The 22,011-nt window shown below is 40.1% G+C and overlaps 1 long non-coding RNA gene across 1 annotated transcript in view; it reads left to right on the forward strand.

The window, feature by feature from the left end:
- Positions 1-21,578, forward strand: part of LOC132815695 (uncharacterized) — a 29,337-nt gene extending 7,759 nt beyond the window's left edge. The window contains exons 2-4 of the long non-coding RNA XR_009644695.1: positions 10,579-10,685; positions 15,546-15,616; positions 20,187-21,578. This is a non-coding gene — a long non-coding RNA (uncharacterized LOC132815695). The remainder of the gene's footprint in view (positions 1-10,578; positions 10,686-15,545; positions 15,617-20,186) is intronic.
- Positions 21,579-22,011: the final 433 nt, after the last annotated feature.

Consider the following 22,011-nt stretch of genomic DNA (forward strand, 5'->3'; position numbering starts at 1 on the left):
TGGCACTTGATTGACACAAGTGTTAGTCCTGATGAAGGGCTTTTGCTTGAAACGTCGATTTTCCTGCTCCTCAGATGCTGGCTGACCTGTTGTGCTTTTCCAGCACCACACTGTCAACAAATATTAATTGTCACCCATCAGCTAATGCCTGAGTATTGGCCGGGTGTTGCTTCGTGCACACAAAAAATGTTTCATTATCTGAGACATTGCAAGTAAAAATAAATGAAATCTGTCAATGGAAAACTAACTGATAACCTTTTGACCAAGTAAAGGAGAGTGTTAATAAGGATGATGTCGTTGACATTCTGTTTAGAAAGTTTCAAAACTTGTTAACAAAATCAAGCCCATGTAGTATTTATGGACAGTGACAAGTTAAATAGAAAAGCAGCTGAAGTACAAGAATGAGAGAATAGCTGTGAGCTGTTGTTTATCATATTATGGGAATGTAGATGTTTTGTAGGTGTTTTAGAGAACAATATATATTTGTGATCTGAATTTGGGTATGTGGGACATAATTTCTAAGTTTGCAGATGATACAAATTTCAAAAGTACCTTCAACAATGAGGAAGGTAGTACTGTAATAGACTGCAAGAGGGCAGAGATCAATTATTTGGGCAGATACATGACAGATGAAATTTTAGGCAGAGAGATACATTTTGCTGGAAGAAAGATGAGGGGCAATTTGAGCAAAATCATGTAACTTTAAAGATGATGTAACAGAAAGATTATTTAAGGGGGCAGGACAAGTTGGGAAATCTGTTTCAAAAATCAAATGGAATCCTTGACATTATTAATAGATCATTAATGCAGAAGAACAAGAAAGTTATGGTAAAATTTTAAAGTCACTGGTTAGGCCTCAGCTGGAATATCGTGTCAAATTCTGAGCTCCATGACCTTCCAGAAGCCTTAATCTCCATACTTCTAAGCACTCATTTAAGGAAAACCTGTTGAACATTTTTTAATTAATGTGCCTGCTGACTATACATTCCCTGTAAATATTTGCTGATGGAGCACTAGGACAAAGATACATAGCAAACTTTAGAAGTAATGCTCAGAGATATGGAAAAGGCTGAAGTAGAGATTTATTCGAGTGGTATCTGAGATAAGAGACTTCAGTTAAGTGGAAAGCCTTAAGAAGTTGGAGCTGTTGTCAATACAGTACAGAACATTAGGAGGAGATTTAATAAATGAAAGAATGTATAAAATCTGAATAATTAAATAAACAATTTCTATTGGTAAAACAGTTGGAACCAAAAATCCTAGATCTAAGGCAATTGATTAAATAACAGAGGCAAAATAAGGAACCTTTTCTTTACACAATGACTTTTTCATGATCTGGGTGATGGAAACAGATTAAATGCTAACAGTCGAAAGAAATTGGATGAATATGGAAGTATTTACAGTACTTTGGGGGAGGAATAGTTAGCAGACACAGGCATGATGGGCTGAATGATTTCCTCCTGTGTTTTTGCATTCTATGATTCATTAAACCTAGATTTAGAACACTGAACATAGAACATTACAGTACAGGCCCTTCGGCTCTTGATATAGCACCGACCTGTGGAACCATGCTGAAGCCCATCTAACCTACACTACTCCATTCTTGTCCATATGCCTATCCAATGACAGTTTAAGTGCCCTTAAATTTGGTGAGTCTGCTACCATTGCAGGCAGTGTATTTCATGCCCTACTACTCTCTGAGTAAAGAAACTACCTCTGAAATCTATCCTATATCTATCATCCCTCAATTTAAAGCTATGTCCCCTCATGCTAGCTGTCGCCATCTGAGGATAAAGGGCCTCACTGTCCAACCGATCTAACCCTCTGATTATCTTATGTCTTAATTAAGTAACCTCTCAACCTTCTCTCTAATGAAAACAGCCTCAAATCCCTCAGCCTTTTCTCGTAAGACCTTCCGCCCATACCACGCAACATCCTAGTAAATCTCCTCCGAACCCTTTCCAAAGCTTCCACATTCTTTGGTGAACAAAACTGTATTCAATACTCCAAATATGTCTGCACCAGAGTTTTGTACAGCTGCAACATGATCTCATGGCTCCAAAACTCAATCCTTCTACCAATAAAAGCTAACACACCATATGCCTTCTTAACAATCCTATCAACCTTGGTGGCAACTTTCAGGGATCTATGTACCTGGATACTGAGATCTCTCTGCTCATCCACACTACCAAGAATCTTACCATTAGCCTAGTACTCTGTGTTCCTGTTACTCCTTCCAATGTGAATCACCTCACACTTTTCTGCATTAAACTCCTTTTGCCACATCTCCACTCAGCTCTGTAGCTTATCTATGTCTCTCTGTAACCTGCAACATCCTTTGTCACTATCCACAACTTTACAGACCGTAGTGTCATCTGCAAATTTACTTACCCATCATTCTATGCCCTCATCCAGGTAATTTATAAAAGTAACAAATAACAGTGGACCCAAAACCCTTGCGGTACCCCACTAGTATGTGAATTGCAGATTGAATATTTCCTATCAACCACCATGTTCTGTCTTCTTTCAGCTTACCAAGTTCTGGTTCAAACCAGTAAATCCCCCTCAATCCCATGTCTTCATAGTTTGTGCAATAGCCTATCGTGGAGAACCTTATCAAATGCCTTACTGAAAGCCATATACACCACATCAACTGCCTTACCCTCACCCACCTGTTTGGTCACCTTCTCAAATAACTCAATAAGATTTGTGAGGCATGACCTACCTTCACAAAACGGTGCTGACTATCCCAAATCAAATTATTCCTTTCAAGGTGGTTATAAATCCTATATCTTATAACCCTTTCCAACACTTTACCCACACTAAAGTAAGGCTCACAGGTCTATAATTTCCAGGGTTGTCACTACTCCCCTGATTGAACAAGGGAATGACATTTGTTATCCTCCAGTCTTCTGGCACTATGCCAGTAGACAATAACAACATAAAGGTCAAAGCCAAATGCTCAGCAATCTCCTCCCCGGCTTCCCAGAGAATCCTAAGGTAAACCCCATCTGGCCTAGGGGACTTATTTGGTTTTACTTTCCAAAATTGCTAACACCTCCTCCTTATGTACCTTAATCCCATCTAGTCTAGTAGCCTGTATCTCAGTATTCTCCTTGAACACATTGGATTTTTCTAGTGTGAATACGGACGAAAAGTATTCATTTAGCACTTCCCCTATCTCATCTGGCTCCACACACAACTTCCCAGTACTATGTTTGATTGACCCTAATTTTGCTCTAGTCATTCTTTTATTCCCTGTTATATTATATAGAAAGCTATAGGGTTTTCCTTGATCCAATCTGCCAATGATTTCTCATGTACCCTCCTGGCTCTTCTTAGCTCTCTCTTTAGGTCTTTCCTGGATAACTTGTAATTCTCAAGCACCCTAACTGAGTCATCACATCTTATCCTAACATAAGTCTTCTTCTTCCTCTTGACAAGAGAGTCAACCTCCTTAGTCAACCATGGCTCCCACGCTCGATAACTTCCTCCCTGCTTGGCCAGTGCAACTTATCAAGGACCTGCAATAGCTGGGTCTCAAATAAGCTCCACGTTTCAACTGTGCCCATCCCCTGCAGTTTCCTTCCCTAACCTATGCATCCTAAATCTTGCCTAGTTGCATTGTTATTGCCTTTCCCCCAGCTATAACTCTTGCCCTGTGGTATATACCCATCCCTTCCATCATTAAAGTAAACATAACTGAATTGTGTTAATCTAACACCTGGCCTGGTTCATTACCCAGCACCAAATTTAATGTGGCCTTACCCCTTGTTAGTCTGTCTGCATACTGTGTCAGGAAACCCTCCTGCATACATTGGACAAAAACTGACCCATCTAAAGTACTTGAACTATTGTATTCCCAGTCAATATTTATAAAGTAAAATTTTAAATCTTTACACTGGTACTGCTGTAATGCCTTCAGTTCATTGAAATCAATAGGTGCCATTTGCAATTTAGCTGCTGTTTTGTTCACTTAACATTAGCAACTTGTAAAGTAATTGACTGTGAAATACCTTGGGATATCCTGAAGGCATGAAATGTGCTATATAAATTTAGACTTCTCGTACTTGGAACAATGTTGTACTTGTAATGCTTGATAATCTTACTAGATCCACATGAATGCACCATTCCCTCTCAACACAGAATTTGCTGGAGGGATCTTGCAGCACACACCATCAGTCAGATTTTTCATCACCCATCAGCTAAAGTTTCTTCTCCATTGTAAATTGCTCGAAGCCCAAGCTGATAATGGCACAGCGAGGGCAAAGGGGTAGTTGGGCCCAACAGTCTAGCTCATTAACCATAAAGATTTATGGATTGAGAAATCAGTAGAGGAGTGATGGAGAAGTCATTAGGCCAATTAGAGTCAAATCAGGTCCAGAAAGAAATAATGAGTTAACATTTTTAAACATCTCAAATAGCAATTAACTGACTGTAAGGATGAAACTCCACAGTTACATTTATTCAATTTCTGGACTTCTCTAGACAAAAGCAGTTAAGTGCAATTGCAGGAATATAGAACTTAACATTAAAAGAATGCTTATATTGTTAATTTAACTTTCTAGTGAATTTAACCAGTAATAATTGCTAAATGCAACATGGGTGCAAGATTCACAGGGAAGTATTACATACTATCCACCAATCCACATTGAATCACAAGTCACGCGATGTCTCTTTTAATTGCTGGGTACTTTAAACAAGACTAACAATGAGCTTATTAATCCTGCACACACATTGCCAAACAATTTGGCCCATTAGAAATACTCTGAATATTCTTGCATACTTTAGTGGTAAGAGTTTAAAACCATCTAAAACTGTATTGCTTCCCATGTGTAATTGCGAATGAAGACATAAGAAATTCACTAGCAGTGTGTTAAAATCCTTCAGTTGGAAATGTTCTTACATGCTTGGTTATTTTATGTCATTATTAACACTGAAATGATAAAAGTATTTGCACTGGAAAATATGGCAGTTCCACTCTGAGAGTACAAAGTTGGTGGATTAGACTCATAACTAATGGAGAGGTCCAGAACAACCCCCCCCCAACCCAACCAACCCCTCCATCTTATCTTTAATGATAAGATTTGTAGAGATTTTGTTAGGGTAAGCAATTTTCGCATAATGCCATTGAGTAGGAAGCTTGACTTGTTCAATCCTGCTGTTGAAGAGTGGGCCCAGTATGTGGAAAAAAATCATTATTCTTTCCGGGCCAAGGACATTGAAGCAGATGAAAAGCAATGCATAATTCTCCCTGACAGCTGTAGATCCATCTTTTTTGGTTGTTAGGAGTCTAATGTTTCCTGAGGCAATAGATACTAAAGACTTTCCAGAGTACATGGATTTAGTTAAGAAATATTACGATCCCAAGCCTCCTCTAATTCTGAGATGCTATTGGTTTTATGTCACAACTTGAGAACCAGGGAAATCCGTGTCTGAACTTTTGACTAATTTAAGATAATTGACAGAGGCACATGACTTTGCTTCAAATCTAAATGAAATATTGACAGATCAATTGGTATTTGGAATTAATGATGTAACCATGCAAAAGTGCCAACTAGCTGAAGCCCAATTGAACTTCAAACAGGGACTACAACAGGCTTCATCATTGGAAAGTGTGGCAAGTGGAGCATTTAACTTGCAAGGTATTCCAATGGAAATAGACATGCTTGCCAGTCTGCCTGAGCTTGGGGAACACCACTTGAGTGAATGCAATTGCATAGATTCACTTAGGACATATCCTGAACAGAGGGACTCCAGGTTAGCCCAAAGCAAAACCCCAATACAAAGCCAAGCCTTGGCCAAACAGTTGAAATATTTCTTAGGATCTGGGTTGACAAACCATTGTAGCTGCAGCCAGTACGTGGAGTTGAGACAGCAAAAGAATCCCGCTAGACCTAGACGGAATAAGAGAACGCATTGGCCGGTATCCAGAAGAGTGCACAACCTGGAAAGCCCACCTACATCTGGGTTGGAACAGTTAAATTGCTTAGCAACATCCAAATCAGAACCAATCAAAATAAACATCTGGTTAAATGGTCACCTGGATCTAATGAAGGTTGATACCAGCATGGCTGGTTCAGTGATCACAGAACCAATCTTTAACAATATTTGTCCTGGACCCCAACCCTTAGGTTTAGCCAGACCGAGAATCTATGCCGGAGAATCTTTACAGATTAAGGGTACAATATTAGTTGTGAATTCTTATAAGAAGTAGCTGATTGTAATAAAAGGCTCGGGCCTAGGCTTGATGGGGAGAAATTGGTTTGAGAAAAATTCTCAACTAGATTGGGTCAACATTTTTTGATTAGCAAATGGTTGCCTGAGTGAAGATCTAATTAAATACCCTGAAGTTTTTCAGGAAGGTCTTGGGATTATTAAAGGAGTCAAGGCCATCCTTGCATGTTGACCAGGATTCTGCAAAGCCCACTCAGTGCCATTTGCCTTACAGAAAAAGGTAAAGGCAGAAACCAGAAGGTTGAAAGTGAAAGAATCATCAAACCAGTCCAGTTAGCAGAATGGGCGGCACTGGTCATACCAATTATGAAGCCCGAAGAGTTGGTTTGCCTTTGTGGGGATTTCAAACAAACAGTATTGCTTCCTGCAGCAGCTGGATAAATACCCAATCCCTACCATAGAGGATCTAAATACAAAATTTCACAAAGCCAGACATAAGCCATATGTTCGTGCAATTGGGATTAGATGGGGATTCTCAGAAGAATGCTACAATTAATACCCATAAGGGTTTGTACCAATATACATTTGGGATATTGTCAGCTTGTGCATTTTTTCAGGGGGTGATGAGAACATTTTACAAGGTATTTCCCAGATTGCAATTTGTCCAGACAATGAGCTAATAAGAGGGAAGACCAATATAAGCACTTAGAGAAGTTGGACATAGTCCTTAAACATTTATCTCAGGTGAGCATACACCTTGGAAGGGAAAAATGTGTGCACAAGGCACCCCAAATGACCTACTTTGGCTGCAGAGTCAACAAGATCGGTTTACATCCTTTGGAAGACAAAGTGAGGGTGACCAACGGTGCCCCAGCTCCCATGTCTGTCCCAGAGCTTAGGTCTTTTCTTGGGTTGGTGAATTATTACAAAAAGTTCATATGTAACCTGGCCTCTATCCTGATACTTTTGCATTAACTACTAAATAAGGGTCAGCCTTGGAAATGTTGCCTAGCCAAGCTATGGCTTTCAGGGAAGTGAATAAACAGCAATCATTCTCGAAGGAGTTGGCATGCAATGATCCCAAGCGAGATCTGGTATTGACATGTGATGCCTCCCCATACAGTGTCGGGACTGTATTAGCTCACAGGTGGCCCAGTGGCGTGGAAAGCCAAATAACGAACACATTCAGGACTTTGGCTAATGCGGAGTATAAATAAGCCTAGATAGACAACAAAGGTTTGGCTGTCATATTTGGAGTCAGGAAATTCAACTAATACCTTTATGAACCATAAATTTGTAATAATAATGGATAACAAATTCCTGTTAGATCAACTTAAAGGAGACAAGGCAATGCTGCCTAAACTTTTAGGCTGAACTCGGTTGTGGGCTCTAATACAAAGTGCACATAATTACAAGTTGGAACACAGTCCGGTAGCCCAAGTAGCAAATCCAGATGCATTGAGCTGACTCCCACCGGCAGATACACAACCGGTGGTACCGCCACTGGTTTTAGATTTTCTGGACGTATTGTCAGTTAGAGCTGACAATATCAGACTTCAGATGCAGAAAAATTCAGTCCTGGCAAAACTGAAACAGCTGGTAGTGATGAGGGAAACCAAAAGGTCACCAGAATTGAAACCATTTTGGACCCAGAGAGATCAGCTCACCTTTGAGGATGGCATATGTTTAAGAGAAGCACGGGTGGTTGTTCGGAGCAAAGATCACTACCAGATATTGGCTGACCTTCACCAAGGGCAACCAGGAGCTACCAAAATGAAGATATTGGTGAGAAGTTATGCCAGGTGACCAGGATTGGATGCAGACATAGTTGTGTTGGTGGGGCAGTGCCCAGAGATCCAATAAGAGCAAAACTTACCACCAGCAGCTCCCCCCACATTTATGTGAATGGCCGGGTTAACCCGTGGTTACACATTGACTATGAAGTCCCTTGCCTGAGCTCAATATTCTCAGTCATTGTGGTCACCCCTTCAAAGTGACTGGCCACGCATACAGCAAACACAGGGTGACCCTAGAAAAACTGTGTGCACCTTTTGCAATACACAGACTCCCAGATCACAGATATTGGGTCATCATTTACCAGTAGGGAATTTGAGTATTTCCTAAAGTTAAATGGTATTCATCATATAAGGGGCATGCCATCCACCATCCAACAGTCTGCCAGAAGGAACAGTCCAAACTTTGAAGTCAGGCTTTAAGAAACGGCCTACAGCTTTACAAGATGCAAAACCGTCCTGGTTCCTATTTGATTATAGGATTATCCCTCATTCAGGGATAACTCCAACAGAGTTGCTCATGCGGACAAGACTCCTCGTCAGGTTAAAACTAATCCTGTTGGACCTGGGGTGAGTGGGAGAGGGGAAGTGGTGAACTGACATCAGGAATACCAATGCCAGACATAAGACTCTGTGACGCAAGAGAGACAATTTACTTCAGGAGCCACAGGAATGGCATTTCATGGGTAAGAGGCATAGTCAACATGATGTCAGGTTCAATGACATAAACTTCAGGTAGGTGTGATGATCCTGAACAAGCATGTGGACCACTTGAAAGCCTCCAACTCATAAACCATGTGGGAGAAATACATGTCTGGCTCAACGACAGCCTTTCCGACTGTTCACCCTCTCCATGAGGTTTCAAGATACTTTGAAATCTGAGATGGACACAGCGAATGTTGCTGCCTAAACACCTTTGTTACCTGAAGAGGAGAATGAATTTCTTCCAAGATGCTCTGGGCACAAGAGCTGAGCTACTGTCTGTTAGACGCCACCCATATGAGAGGCAGAGTTCAGGAACATGACCCGGTGTTAAAATGCCCCAGGAGGAACTACAGAGAAAGGTTACGGCCTATGTCCTTGGACTCAAAGGGAGAGGGATGTAGTGATTGTAATGAGGTCAGCCATGGGACCTCATAGAATGTGAGTTTCTGGATTGGTGCTGATAATCTGTTTCTTTCAGATAGCCCTGGCTGACAGATACAAACAGTGTCCGAAATTCTGTTCACTCTAAGTGCTGGCTCTGAGGGAGCTGGATCAGCATTACAGACTCTCCACTTGTAGATAAAAGGAGATGGGATACCAACCTCTATGGAGTTATTTCAGGGTTTTTTAGTAAATGTCAAACCTTGTGTTATTGAGGTCACATTAACAGTGCCTTTCTCAATGATTCCTCCAAGAGTTGTTAGAAAAACGGTAACAGCAAGGTATCATTCCAAGGAATTAGGAGAAAGCAGAGGAGGATATCTTTATACTTATCAATTATTCAGGAAGAAAGAGAGAGAAGGGGGAAGATTAGCTTCCACAGCAAAATGAGAGATTTTCCACAGAAAATCAAAGGGAAGACTCCCAGCAACACTGTGTTCTGTTCCATTTTCCAATCCACTTGTGGCATGATCCATTTTGTTCACATCATCTCATTGCATTCAACAAAAAATGTTTCTATTTGTAGAAAGTCCTTCTCCATATTTCTCTTGATAATATTTTGCAGTGCATAGACACTTCTGCTGAAGTCATCTTGTAAGCACTGATCAGCTTACAGAAATTAATGCTTCAAATGTCTATTTTATGGTTTTATGGTCAATGTCACATGATAGCATTTTCAAGTCCGGGTTTTAATTTTGCATACTTTGCCAAATAAAAATAATTCAAAGACTTAAACCAGATAAACTGGTGTCATAATATTATAAATTATCCATAAGTATGCATTCTATCAATTTTGTATGTTTAAATTGCCTCATAAATGTTGAACTGAAAATAAGAAAAATTGTCTGGATTTAGGGAATCAGGGTAATTTATTGGAGTAAAACATGGGCACCTACAGAAGCTTGTAGAATCATGGAGGAAATAGTGCAGATAGCTAAAAATGGTTAAAATTAGACATTTCTCAAGGTTTCCAGAAATCTCCTACTGAAATTACAGCTGGAGATAAAGAGAAGCTCATTGAAACTTTCTCAAGTGCATTTTGCCATTTTTGTAACATGTAAGAAAGGAAGTACAATATTCCCTGGTTAATATTCCAAAAAAAATCTGTTTATACAAAGCTCTGTGTTATTTTTTAACTCTAAAACTGTCAAAGATCCAGCAAATAAAGGGAACTATTTATTTCCATTGCTCTCTAAGTAAGTTAATACCTGACTTGGCAAACTGACATCACAGGATAAACTCTGCTCATCAGGATATAAAGGACTGTGCCTGGGAGGAATTAACAAGTTCAAAGACCATGGTGCCAGCATTTGTTTGTTACTAACCAGTATTGCAGTGCCAGTTGCTGGTTCTAAAGTCAAACTACTGTCAATCATCAGTAAAGTGATGAAGGACTCATCAACACAGTATCAAGCACCTTAGCAATAACCTCCTTACAGATCCTCAGTTTGGGTTTTTCCAGGTCCGCTCAACTCTTGTAACCATTACATCCTTGCTTCAAACATGGACAAAACCGCTGATCTCTAGAGGTGACATCAAGGAGCTTGGACCAGGGTCCTGCTGGGAAAGGTGAGTCACTAATTTAAGTGTTTACATTTGACATCGGTGAGCAGAGGTTTCTGGGAAAGGAGGGACTTTTTCCCCTTCAGCTAAATAAGTGAGTGTTTTCTAAACCCAAAACCCTACCTTTGTCGAGCCTCCCACCCGACCACCTCCTCTAACCTTGAACGCCAGGGTCACATCAGGTAAGCTCCTCTTCTTTACTTTCTGGTGAGGGGACTATCAGGGATGGCAGTGCAGGGAGGGGAATGTTCCTCCTGCATGATGTTTGAGGTGAGGGAAGCCATTAGTGTCCCATCCAAGTACATCTGCAGGAAGTGCACCCAACTCTTGCTCCTCCAAGACCGCATTAGGGAACCAGAGTGGGAGCTGGATGAACTTCGGATCATTCACGAGGCAGAGTTTGTAATAGATAAGAGTTACAGGGACGTAGTTACTCCTAGACAAAAAGAAAGCTGGGTATCTGTTAGAAGGAGGAGAAAACAGTCAGTGCATGGATCCCCTGCAGTCGATCCCCTGAAAAACAAGTATACCATTTTGGATACTGCTGGGGGGGGGATGACTTACCAGGGGCATGAATTGGGGTGCAGGTCTCTGGCACAGATTCTGTCCCTGTTGCACAGAAGGGAAGGGGGAAAGCCATTGGGGATTCAATTGTTAGAGGGTCAGAGAGAAGTTTTGTTGGGAACAAAATAGACTCACGGTTGGTATATTGCCTCCCATGTGCCAGGGTCATATCTTTGGGGTTCTGAAGGAAGAGGGGGACCAGCCCCAAGTTGTGGTCCATGTAGGTACCAATGACATGGGTAGGAAGAGGGATAGGGATGTAAGGTAGAATTTCAGGGAGCTAGGGTGGAAGCTAAGAGCTAGAATTATCAGAGTTGTTATCTCTGGTGGTTAACCGTGCCGTGTGACAGCGAGGTGAGGAACAGAGAGAGATATCAGCTGAACACTTGGTGGCAGGGATGATGTAGGAGGGAGGGTTTCAGGTATATGGATAATTGGGGCTCATTCTGGAGAAGGTGGGAACTCTACAAACAGGACGGTCTTCATTTGAATCAGAAGGGTACTAATATCCTGGGTGGGAAATTTGCTGGTGCTATTCAGGTAGGTTTAAACTAGCTCAGCAGAGGGATGGGAACCTGTGGTGTAGTTCCAGTGCTCAGGAGGATGTGAGTAGGCAGGCGATGGACAGGACTTCAGGGTCACAGGAGTGTGCTGGCAGACAGCAAGCTGGTTTGAAGTGTGTCTACTTCAACACCAGGAGTATCCAGAATAAAGTAGGTGAGCTTGCAGCATGGAGAGGTACTGGGACTTCGATGTTGTAGCTTTTTCGGAGACTTGGATAAAGCAGGGTCAGGAATGAATGTTGCAGATCCCAGGGTTTAGGTCTTTCATTAAGATCAGGGAAGGTGTGGCATTGTTAGTCAAAGATAGCATTACTTTGTGGGCAGCCCAATATTGGTCACTGTATTTTTCCATCTCTTTAGTGCCCTGAAGTTTGGCTGCTTGATGTAAATAAGGCCAATATGCATGGGCTACAAGACAACAGACATTTCTGCACCAAGAAATGTTCCGCTTTCGATTCTTTCAAGATGGTAGCAAAATTAGATTCTCCAGCCAGAGCTTGTCCACTCCGTTAATTTCTTATTTTCTCTTTTTTTCCTCTTTTGTGTTTTTTCTTCCTTCTTTCTTCCAACTTTAATGCACACTCAGAATCTTGGCCTTAGTGCAGACTTGGCATGGCATCCTCTTAGCCAGCATGGCTGTCTCTTGGTGGTCTGGCCTGGTGGTGTCTCAGCCTGGCATGGCAGTCTCTTGGCCTGGTGTGGTGGTCTGTCAGCCTGGCATTGTGGTCTCTTGTCATGGCCTGGCAGTCTCTCAGCCTGGTGTGGTGATCTCTCAGCCCAATGTGGCAGTCTCTTGATGATCCAGCATGGCTACCTCACTGTCTCCCGGCAGCATGGCCTAAAAGTGGACTTTTGGTCTCAAGGTGAAGCCCGTTGCGGTCAAGAGGCTAAGTGCCAGTGTGAACTGGGTGGGAAGGATTGTCATTCTGAATTTATATTTCTTTGTTTTTCTAATTTATTCCTATGATCTGTAATGTTTGGTTTTTATTTCTATATTTTTCTAATTTTCTTTTCTCTAAGAATTTGTATTTTAAGAATCTGTACCAAGGACTTTGCCCCTAAAACGGCGCCAGGAATGGTGACTTGAAAACTTTTCACTGTATTCATTTTGACAATAAAGCTAATTCTACCCCAAAGCAAAATTGACTCAGCTTGATTAAACCATAGAAGTGCACATATGTGAAATATTATAGAAAACTGGGCAAGCATTAATTTCATTAATCAACAACAGAAAACTGCATCGATACTCCTAAAATTCGCAGATCTCAAGGACCCAGTTAGCAGTTGCTTAATTTTTTGTAAAAACATGCTCTTCATGATTCACTTTGCATTTTGTGTTACTTTGTATTTCTTGATACTGCAGATTTTCTTTCATTCCTTTTCATATATTTTGTCCCGAATACTTTGAGAGTGCTGACATCAATAATCATTGAATTACCTTACCTTATATACCTTTTATGCATTGCTTAACAAAAATGATTTTCCTTTATAATTTCTTCCAAACACTTTAATGAACTTTAATTTTCTATGGAATAATGGCTGTACAGAATGAATGACAGCTGTGTGTACAATCTGAGTTAATTTAAATGCTATTACGTATTGTTCATCCAAATAATAATCAGCATTATAACATGTACAATACATAAAAATATAGTTTTAACATACTTTTGTAATATTTCCCATCACCTTTCATTACTCTGCACAAAATATATTTTGTTTCATTGCCGATTCAATTTCTTTATTAAAATGGCTGATCTTATGTCGGACAGCCTACTGCCTTCGGTATTTGGGTTAATTTGACAAAATATGGGAAGGTAAAAAAATGAGCAATTAGAAGAAAAAAATAAGGTGAGAAAAAGTTTTTTTTCCTAACCTCAGTTTGTGACAAAATCTAGTAATCTCCTGACACGTCATGAGGTTGATAGTTATGGTTAATCCGTGATTCAGAGCAGCAGACTCAGAGAGGCGATTACATAGAAAGAATTGGAGGGTAACGTAGGAGATTTGGAGTGAATCTTAAACCAATTTTGCTTGCAGACTTGCCTCTGCTCTCTGGTGTTATGCTTATATTTTAATTAGCAATATGATGAAGGCATCATATATTGTATAAAATATTAAGGAGATGCAGAATTCTTAAAGTCGATTCAGAAGAACCTTTTTAAAAGATATATAGTAAGCCTACAAGAAAAAGACCTCTTTCCTTTATTGCACACAATATCATATACAGTTCTCTTCAAACAAATATTACAAACCCGTTCCTTCTTGGATTTGCTACATTTTTGCTAACAAAAAAAATTTATTTCAGCTTTGCATCTTCTCTGAATAATGCAGGATCTGGAGTCTACAATTCCCATTCCTTTCTTCGTGACAACTCCTCAGCCAATCAGAGTCAACTTACCAACCGCTCAATATCCCAGTCTCCCGTAGTGCAAATTGTGGTGGTGGTGGGTTTGAAATTTCCATTCTTGCATTTGTTCTGATGAATGCAAGATGAAATCATCAGTAACATGTCTCTCTTTTTAGCAGTGTACAATTTCTTGACTACCCCAAGCAACGTTGTAGATGGTACTAAACCTGTTTGGTTGATGGTGAGGAGGAAAGCGATAAGCTGCAGGAATATGTTAGTGCGGACTTACTAGGTGGATAGAAAAGTAGCATATTATATTCAATATGGAGTAATGTAATGTATATGAGAAGGGAAAAAAGACAAGAAAATACATAATAAATGGTAAGATAATCTGGTACAGAGAAACAGAGGGATCATGGAGAACATGTCCTTGAATCCCTGAAATTAGAAGGACAACTGGAATTTTGTCTTCATTTGTTGCGACAGAGGGGCCTGTTATACAACTCTCAATGACATATTTGAAGGTAGTGCACCATAAAATAAAGCAGACAACAAACCAGTCACCTTTCTACCCACTTCTGAGCAGTCCACCATACTACTGGGAGGGGAGGAGGGAGGGGGGGGGGGGTGGTGGAAACAGCCCAATTAGTTGCCAAGAGCCCACCTGCTCTGAGATTAACTAAGGCCCTTAAGGGACCAGCTAATGGCAATTTAAGGACTTAATTCCACCTCTACTACCATAAGACATTAAAGGGAAAGGTGGAGAGAACTTAATTATCTAGTCACTTTAACAGTTTAGGCTAAATCGTGGAAAGAGAAGGGGTTACTCTGTTGGTAGGCACAATGCATATCAGACAGCCCAATCCAAGATGGTATATCCCCTTTGTGCCTCCTCCAAGGCCTCAAAATCTTACCTTTCGCCCTATCTTCTCCTTTTGCTAGGAATTATGTTCCATACCTGATCAAACTCCCCAGTTTTACCTAAATGTCTAATATACAACTTCCTTCTTCTCGGGCCTCTTTGTAATTCTAACTGCTGTCACTGAGGTATTCTAACAACATGGGAATGCTCACCTTTGAAGGGTGAGGAGAGGGACTAGTTAGATAAAGTATAAATTTACTTTAGCAGCTAACCTCATGGCAATGCTCTAGTCTCAAGCCACCTGTAAGAATGTTGTATCTAGTCTACATTGAGTGCTTGAGAAAGTGCATTAGACACAAGAATATATCACATTTCAAGAGGCCATACCAGTAAACTCCTGTCAACCATATACAACTGAAACAAATTTATTAACATGTTATTCAATTAGATATAGACACGTGAGAGAAGATGCAATCCCCAAATTATGAACCCATACAAAATCATCCAATTATATTTATTTTTTCTTTCAGGTCTATCATTCGAAAACCAGGAATTTCCAGGAACTAGGAACAGGGTGTAATCTTATAGAGTTCTGAGTGAGGTGAGTAATGAAAAGATGTATAGTAGAATTGGCCAAGAAATCTGACTAGGTCCATTTCAACATTATGTTTGTCTTGCTCCATCTTTACACTTCTCACAAGTGGTATGGTGAGATTCTGACTTGGCGGCAGTGAGCTGTGAATTGACAGGGATTAGCATTTGTTATATACCTTGTTAACATCACAGCTCACCTCATTAATCTTCAGCCTCCCATTTTACCAAGCCCTTGTTATAAAGATGTGGGTGTACTGTACCTTTCAGAAAGTTAAAAGCGATGCAGAACTACTTGACAGCACCAAGTATTCTGAACAAGATACAATGTAACCTTTTGGTCCAGCAGTTAGGGTAGCTGTTGCCTGCAGACAAAAATAAACAAATTCAAATTATGCCAATCAGTCTAAATTGTACCCTGAAAAATACCAAACTCCAATCAAGTTTCAGTTTAGTATATTGACAACATTAGAAGCCAATGACACAATCCGATGCTTTGGGGATATAAAACCAGGGAAAAATTGAATAGCTGGGGAGAACTGCCAAAAGGCCAATAGATGTAGGCTGCTAGTCAGACCTCTTTGTCTAGAGAAGGAGTTTGCACAGAGAAAAACATCAATGCTGACCTAGAGAGCAAACTACAGAGGAAGATATAAAAAGGAGATTCGACAGCTGGCTGGTTTTGAAATTTGGATTTTTCACTCAATCTTATTGGGGGGTTTTATCGGACTAGTATTATAGAATGGAAAGTAAAAGATAGGCTAGAGGAAGGAGCTGTAAATAGTTGTTAGTTAATTATTCTCTGTTATACTTCAAGAAATAAAGTTGTTAATTTTTACTTTAAGAGTTCTTGGCCTCAAACTTTCACAGATTATTGGATAGGATAAATTTTTCTGTGTTGCTGGTTTAAATTAAGCAGGAAGGTATACCCTGTGTTGCAATGGTTTGGCTGTTCATCAATGGGATTTGAACTGGTTTAGAGAAATTTGAATAGATTTTGGGGGAAGAAAAATCCCAACAGATTTAAACACTTGCAGGTTAGTGTCCTAGATCTCTAAATAAAACAGGTGATGCAATTTGTTTAATTTTGGTGACTTGTGGTTGATTAAATTAAAAGTGAGAGAAATGGTTCTTAAAATTGCTAAACAGCTTCTGGGATTTGACGATGATTCTCAAATTTTCCAAAAAGGTTTAGAAGGAAAGAAAAAGGCCATACTTTCAGAATTAGTAAATAATTTAGATTTGGGTTTAACCAAGGACAAAGGCAAAGCTGAAACTGTAAGGAAATTACTCAAACATGTAGGTGCGTCAGAGAAACAGACAAGTACAGTGGAAGCAGAAAAATGTGAATTACAATTGAGGACAATGGAGTTAGAAGATAAACAGAGAGAAGGAGAAGTATGAGAGAGAAAGAGAAAAAGAGAGAAGAGAGAGGAAAAGAGAGAGAGAAGATTCTTAACTGAGCAAAGAAAGAGAAGAAAGGGAGAGAGAAAGAGAGAGAGAGAGGAGAAGGAAAGAGAGAGAAGGTTCTCAGCCAAGTAAAAAGAGAGAATTTGAATATGAGAAATTGTGATTTAGTCACTAAGTCAAGTTAACAGAATGGAAATTAAAAGAGAAGGTAGTGATATATACAAATATGTCAAAATTCTGCCACACTTTGATGAGCAAGATGTTGAAGCCTTATTTATTTCATTTAAAAAATTGGCTAGGCAGATGGAGTGGTCAGAGGATTTATGGGTAATGCTAGTGCTGACTAAACTGGTTGGCAGAGCTAGTGAGGTATTTGCCGTGCTGTCAGATGAGGGGTCAAGAGATTATGAAGATGTTAAATAGGCTATTTCAAGTGCTTATGAATTGGTACCAGAAGCATATAGACAGCAGTTCAGAAACATATAGAAAGAAGGAACCAGGTCAAACTTATGTTGAGTTCAAAAGAATTAAACATAGTCATTTTGATAGATGGATGTGTGCTTTGAAAATAGATAGGACCTTTTGTGGCTCTACAAGAGATTATTCTGCTGGAGGAGTTTAAAAACTTACGTCCAGAGATGATAAGAATTCATGTGGAGGAACATAAAGTTTTAGAAGTGAGAAGGGCAGCAGAATTAGCAGATGACCACATGTTGGTGCATAAGACAAGCTTTTGGCCAGAATTTCATCCTGTGAGGGATAGAAGTTGGGAGAAGGAGAAATCCTACACTATGAAACCAAAATTAGAGAACACTGGTAAGAGCTGACCACAAGCTAAAGAAGAAGCACAGGAGGGTGGAAAGGAGGTAAAAAGGACTCAAGTGTTTCCACTGTGGTAAAGTGGGATTTGTAAAGTCACAATGCTGGTTGTTAAAGAAGGGCAATATGGGAAAAGATGTGGTAATAGAAGCTAAGCCAGTGGAGGTAGTAAAGGAGACCCCAAGAAGAGCCGAGGAGCTGCAGGAGAATGCACAGCCTAGGCAGGGACTGGGTATGGAGTTAGTACCTGATCTTTACAAAGAATTCACCTCTGTGGGTAAAGTTTACTCAGAAAGAACAGGGGGAGAAGGACAAAAAAATTATCATTTTGAGAGATACAGGATCTAACCAGTCAGTGATAGTAAGAGATGAGTGAATATGCACTCTTTCTGATCTGTTACCCAAGAGTGGGGTAATTTGTGGGATAGATGGACAGAAATTTAGCATTCCCCCACGTAAGATCAGGTTGGAGTGTGAATTCAAGACTGGGGAAGTTACAGCGGGAGTGATTGACAGAGTGTCAGTTCCAGGAATTCAGTTTGTTCTTGGGAATGATTTGGCAGGATCCAAGGTGGGAGTGACACCCCTTGTTGTGGAGAAGCCCAAGGAAGACTAAGAAACTGAGGAGTTAAAACAGAAATATCCTGGTATTTTCCCAGACTGTATGGTAACCAGATCCTACTATCATAAGTCACATCATGAAGTGAAAAATAAAGAGAAAGATGAAGGGGTTGAGGTTCAGTTAGCAGATACCCTGTTTGATGTAATGGTGCAGGAAAAGCCTGAACAGGCAGGGTGTCAGACAGAAGTGTTTAGCCCTGAAAGGCTAATGGACTTAAGACAGCAAGACAAGATGATAAAAGATATATATGTGGATGTGTACTCCAAAAAGGAGGCAAAGAATATTCCAGAGGATTATTATCTGAAAGATACAATCCTAAGGTGGAAATGGAAACCACAGCAGGTTAGTGCAGAGGAGAAATGGGCTGAAGTGCACCAGATTGTGTCGCTGGTAGCATATAGACAGGAGTTGTTGGGGGTAGCACATGAACTACTTGTAGGATGTCACCTAGGTGTATGAAAGTTTCAGGCTAAGGTACAAAAACATTTTTATTGGCCTGGAATGCAGAACGATTAGTTAACCTTTGCTGAATGTGTCACACATGCAAAATGGGAGGTAAGCCACAGGCGGCAATAAAACCAGCATCTTAGTTGTTAATTCCCCCATTTGAAGAACCTTTCACATGAGCTATAATTGATTGTGTAGATCCCCTCTTGAGAACTAAAAGTGGGAACCAGTACTTGTTAACCATAACGGATGGGTCTACCAGATTTCTGCAGGCAATTTCATTATGGAGTATAAGGGAAAAAAGGTGGGAGAGGAGTTATTGGTTTCTTCACACAGTATAGGCTACCCAAGAGATTCAGTCAGACCAAGGTTCAAATTTTACTGCTGGGCTGGGTAAGGAAGTTATGAATAGTTTAGTTATACAGCACTTTAAATCCAGTGCGTATCATCCTGCATCCCAGGGAACTTTAGAAAGGTGGCTTCAGACCTTGAAGACCACTTTGAGAGCAGACTGTCAGGATTACCCAAGTGATTGGGATAAAGTTATCCCATTCATATTGTTTGCAATTAGAGATGCCCCAAATGAGTCTATTCAGTTCACTCCCTTGAGTTAATATTTGGGCATGAAGTCAGAGGTCCTTTGAAATTAATTAAAGGAAAATTGACAGAACCAAAGTTGGAGATGTCACACTTAGATTATGCATCGGATGTGACAGAGAGATTAAATCGAATAGGTGAATTAGCTAAAGAGGGCACAGTATAGAATAAAACAGCTGGCAGATAAAAACTGAGATTTTTTCCCAAGAGGATTATGTGTTAGTATTGTTACCAGTGATAGGAGATGCCTTCAAAGCCAGGTTTAGTAGTCCCTATCAAAGTGAGAAGAAGTTGAGTCAGGTGAACTATCTAGTAAAGATGCCAGATACAACAAAAATATATCAGATATGTCATGTGAACATGTTGAAACTGTATTATACTAGAGAGAAAGAACTGGAGAAACAGGTGTCAGTTACTGCCCTGCAGAGTTGGGAATCAAATCCAGATGGTGTAGATTTTGATGTGCCTCAAAATAGATTAAAAAATGAAGACGTCCTGGAAGAGTGGGATAGGTTAGTAAGCTATCTGTCTCAGGAGCATAGAATGCAGTTGAAAGATTTGTTTCTACAGTATAAGGACATATGTAAGAATCAGATGGGGAGGACTAATGCAACTGTACATGAAGTAGACATAGGGAATACTGCTCCAATAAAATAACACCCCTATCAACTTAATCCTTTCAAAGCCAGACAGGTCCAAATGGAGTTGGAGGCCATGCTCGATGAGGACATCATGGAACCAAGCCAGAGTGAGTGGAGTTCGCGATCGTCTTAGTTCCCAAACCAGATGGGACTCAATGATTCTGCGTGCATTATCGGAAGGTTAACACCATTACAAAACTGGACTCATGTCCAATTCCTAGATTGGAGAACTGTATGGAGAAAGTTACACAAGCCAGTTACATCACCAAGTTGGACGTAATGCGTGGTTACTGTCAGGTACCTTTAGAGATAGCAAAAAAACATTTTTGCTTTTGTAACCACGAATGGGCTATGTCAGTTTAAAGTGCTGCCCTTTGGAACGAAGAATGCACCCACCACATTCCAAAGCCTCGCGAACAGAATTGTGGCTGGATTAACAAACTGCACAGTGTATTTGGACAATGTAGTGATCTTTAGTAAGTCCTGGAAAGAACACATGGTACAGTTGGCGTAGCTCTTTGGATGACTATGAGGAGCAAAACTGGTGAAAAACCTAAAGAAAACTGAATTTGCAGAAGCAGATGTGACGTTCTTGGGACATAGCATCAGTCATGGAAGGTTGACCCATGGAACGCAAAGACAAAGACCATCGAGGAATTTCCATGACCAACCTTGAAGAAAGAGCTGCTTTGGTTCTTAGGACTCAGCAGATTCTATCGGAAGTTTGTTCCAAACTTCAGCAGTGTAGTGTCACCGTTAACCGATTTCCTGAAGAAGAACAAAAGTTTCGGTGGACAGAACAATGCCAGGAGGCATTCGACCATTTGAAATCAATATTAACCACCAAACCAGGTTTAGCTGCATCAAACTTTTCAAAACCTTTTAAAGTTGTAATCGATGCTAGAGACATAGGAGTTGGTGCTGTACTCCTACAGGAAAATGAGGAAGAGATTGAACTGCCAGTTGAGAGCCTGGTGCTGGAAAAGCACAGCAGGTCTGGCAGCATTTGAGGAGCAGGAAAATTGATATTTTGGGCAAAAGCCCTTCATCAGGAGGGCTGGCATGCTGTCCTCTTCCAGCACCACTCTCAACTCATCTCCAGCATCTGCTGTCCTCACTTTTACCTAGTTGAACTGCCAGTTGGTTACTTTTTGAAGAAGATCAACATCCATCAGAGGAAATACTCCCTCTGATCAAAAAAGAACTATTGAGTTTGGTACTGGCTTTACAACATTTTAATGTGTATGTCACGAACAATGTGTCGTAGATGATGATGTACATGGATTACAATCTTCTTAAAATACTTTTAAAGATGAGAATGAGACTACATCATTGGAGTCTCATGTTACCGACTTTTAATTTGAAAATTGTGCGTGTTGCGGGTCTTAAGAACATAATTGCAGAAGCGCTATCGTGGATTTAACTGATAAAGTTTAGATGTGATTTGTATTTATTTAATGTTATTTATATACATGTATACGGAAAGAAGTTAAGGTGAACACATATTAAAGTTATCTGTATGTTAGAGTAATGTGTTTAAAGAATAGAAAAAAAGCCATCTTTTCATTATGTTGATTCATTTTTCTTCAGAGGGGACGTGTTATGAAGATGTGGGTGTACTGTACCTTTAAGAAAGTTAAAAGTAAACAAAACTACCTGACAGCACCAAGTGTTCTGAATATAACCATTTGGTCCAGCAGCTAGAGAAGCTGTTGCCTAGAGACAAAAAAAAATTCAAATTAGGCCAATCAGTTTAAATTGTACCCTGAAAAATATCAAACTCCAATCAAATGTGAATTTAGTATAATAACAATGTTAAAAGCCAATAACACAATCCGTAGTAATTTGCTTTTACTTTTTGACACAATC

This window comes from Hemiscyllium ocellatum, chromosome 5 (genome assembly GCF_020745735.1).
Source record: "Hemiscyllium ocellatum isolate sHemOce1 chromosome 5, sHemOce1.pat.X.cur, whole genome shotgun sequence".
NCBI lineage: Eukaryota > Metazoa > Chordata > Chondrichthyes > Orectolobiformes > Hemiscylliidae > Hemiscyllium > Hemiscyllium ocellatum.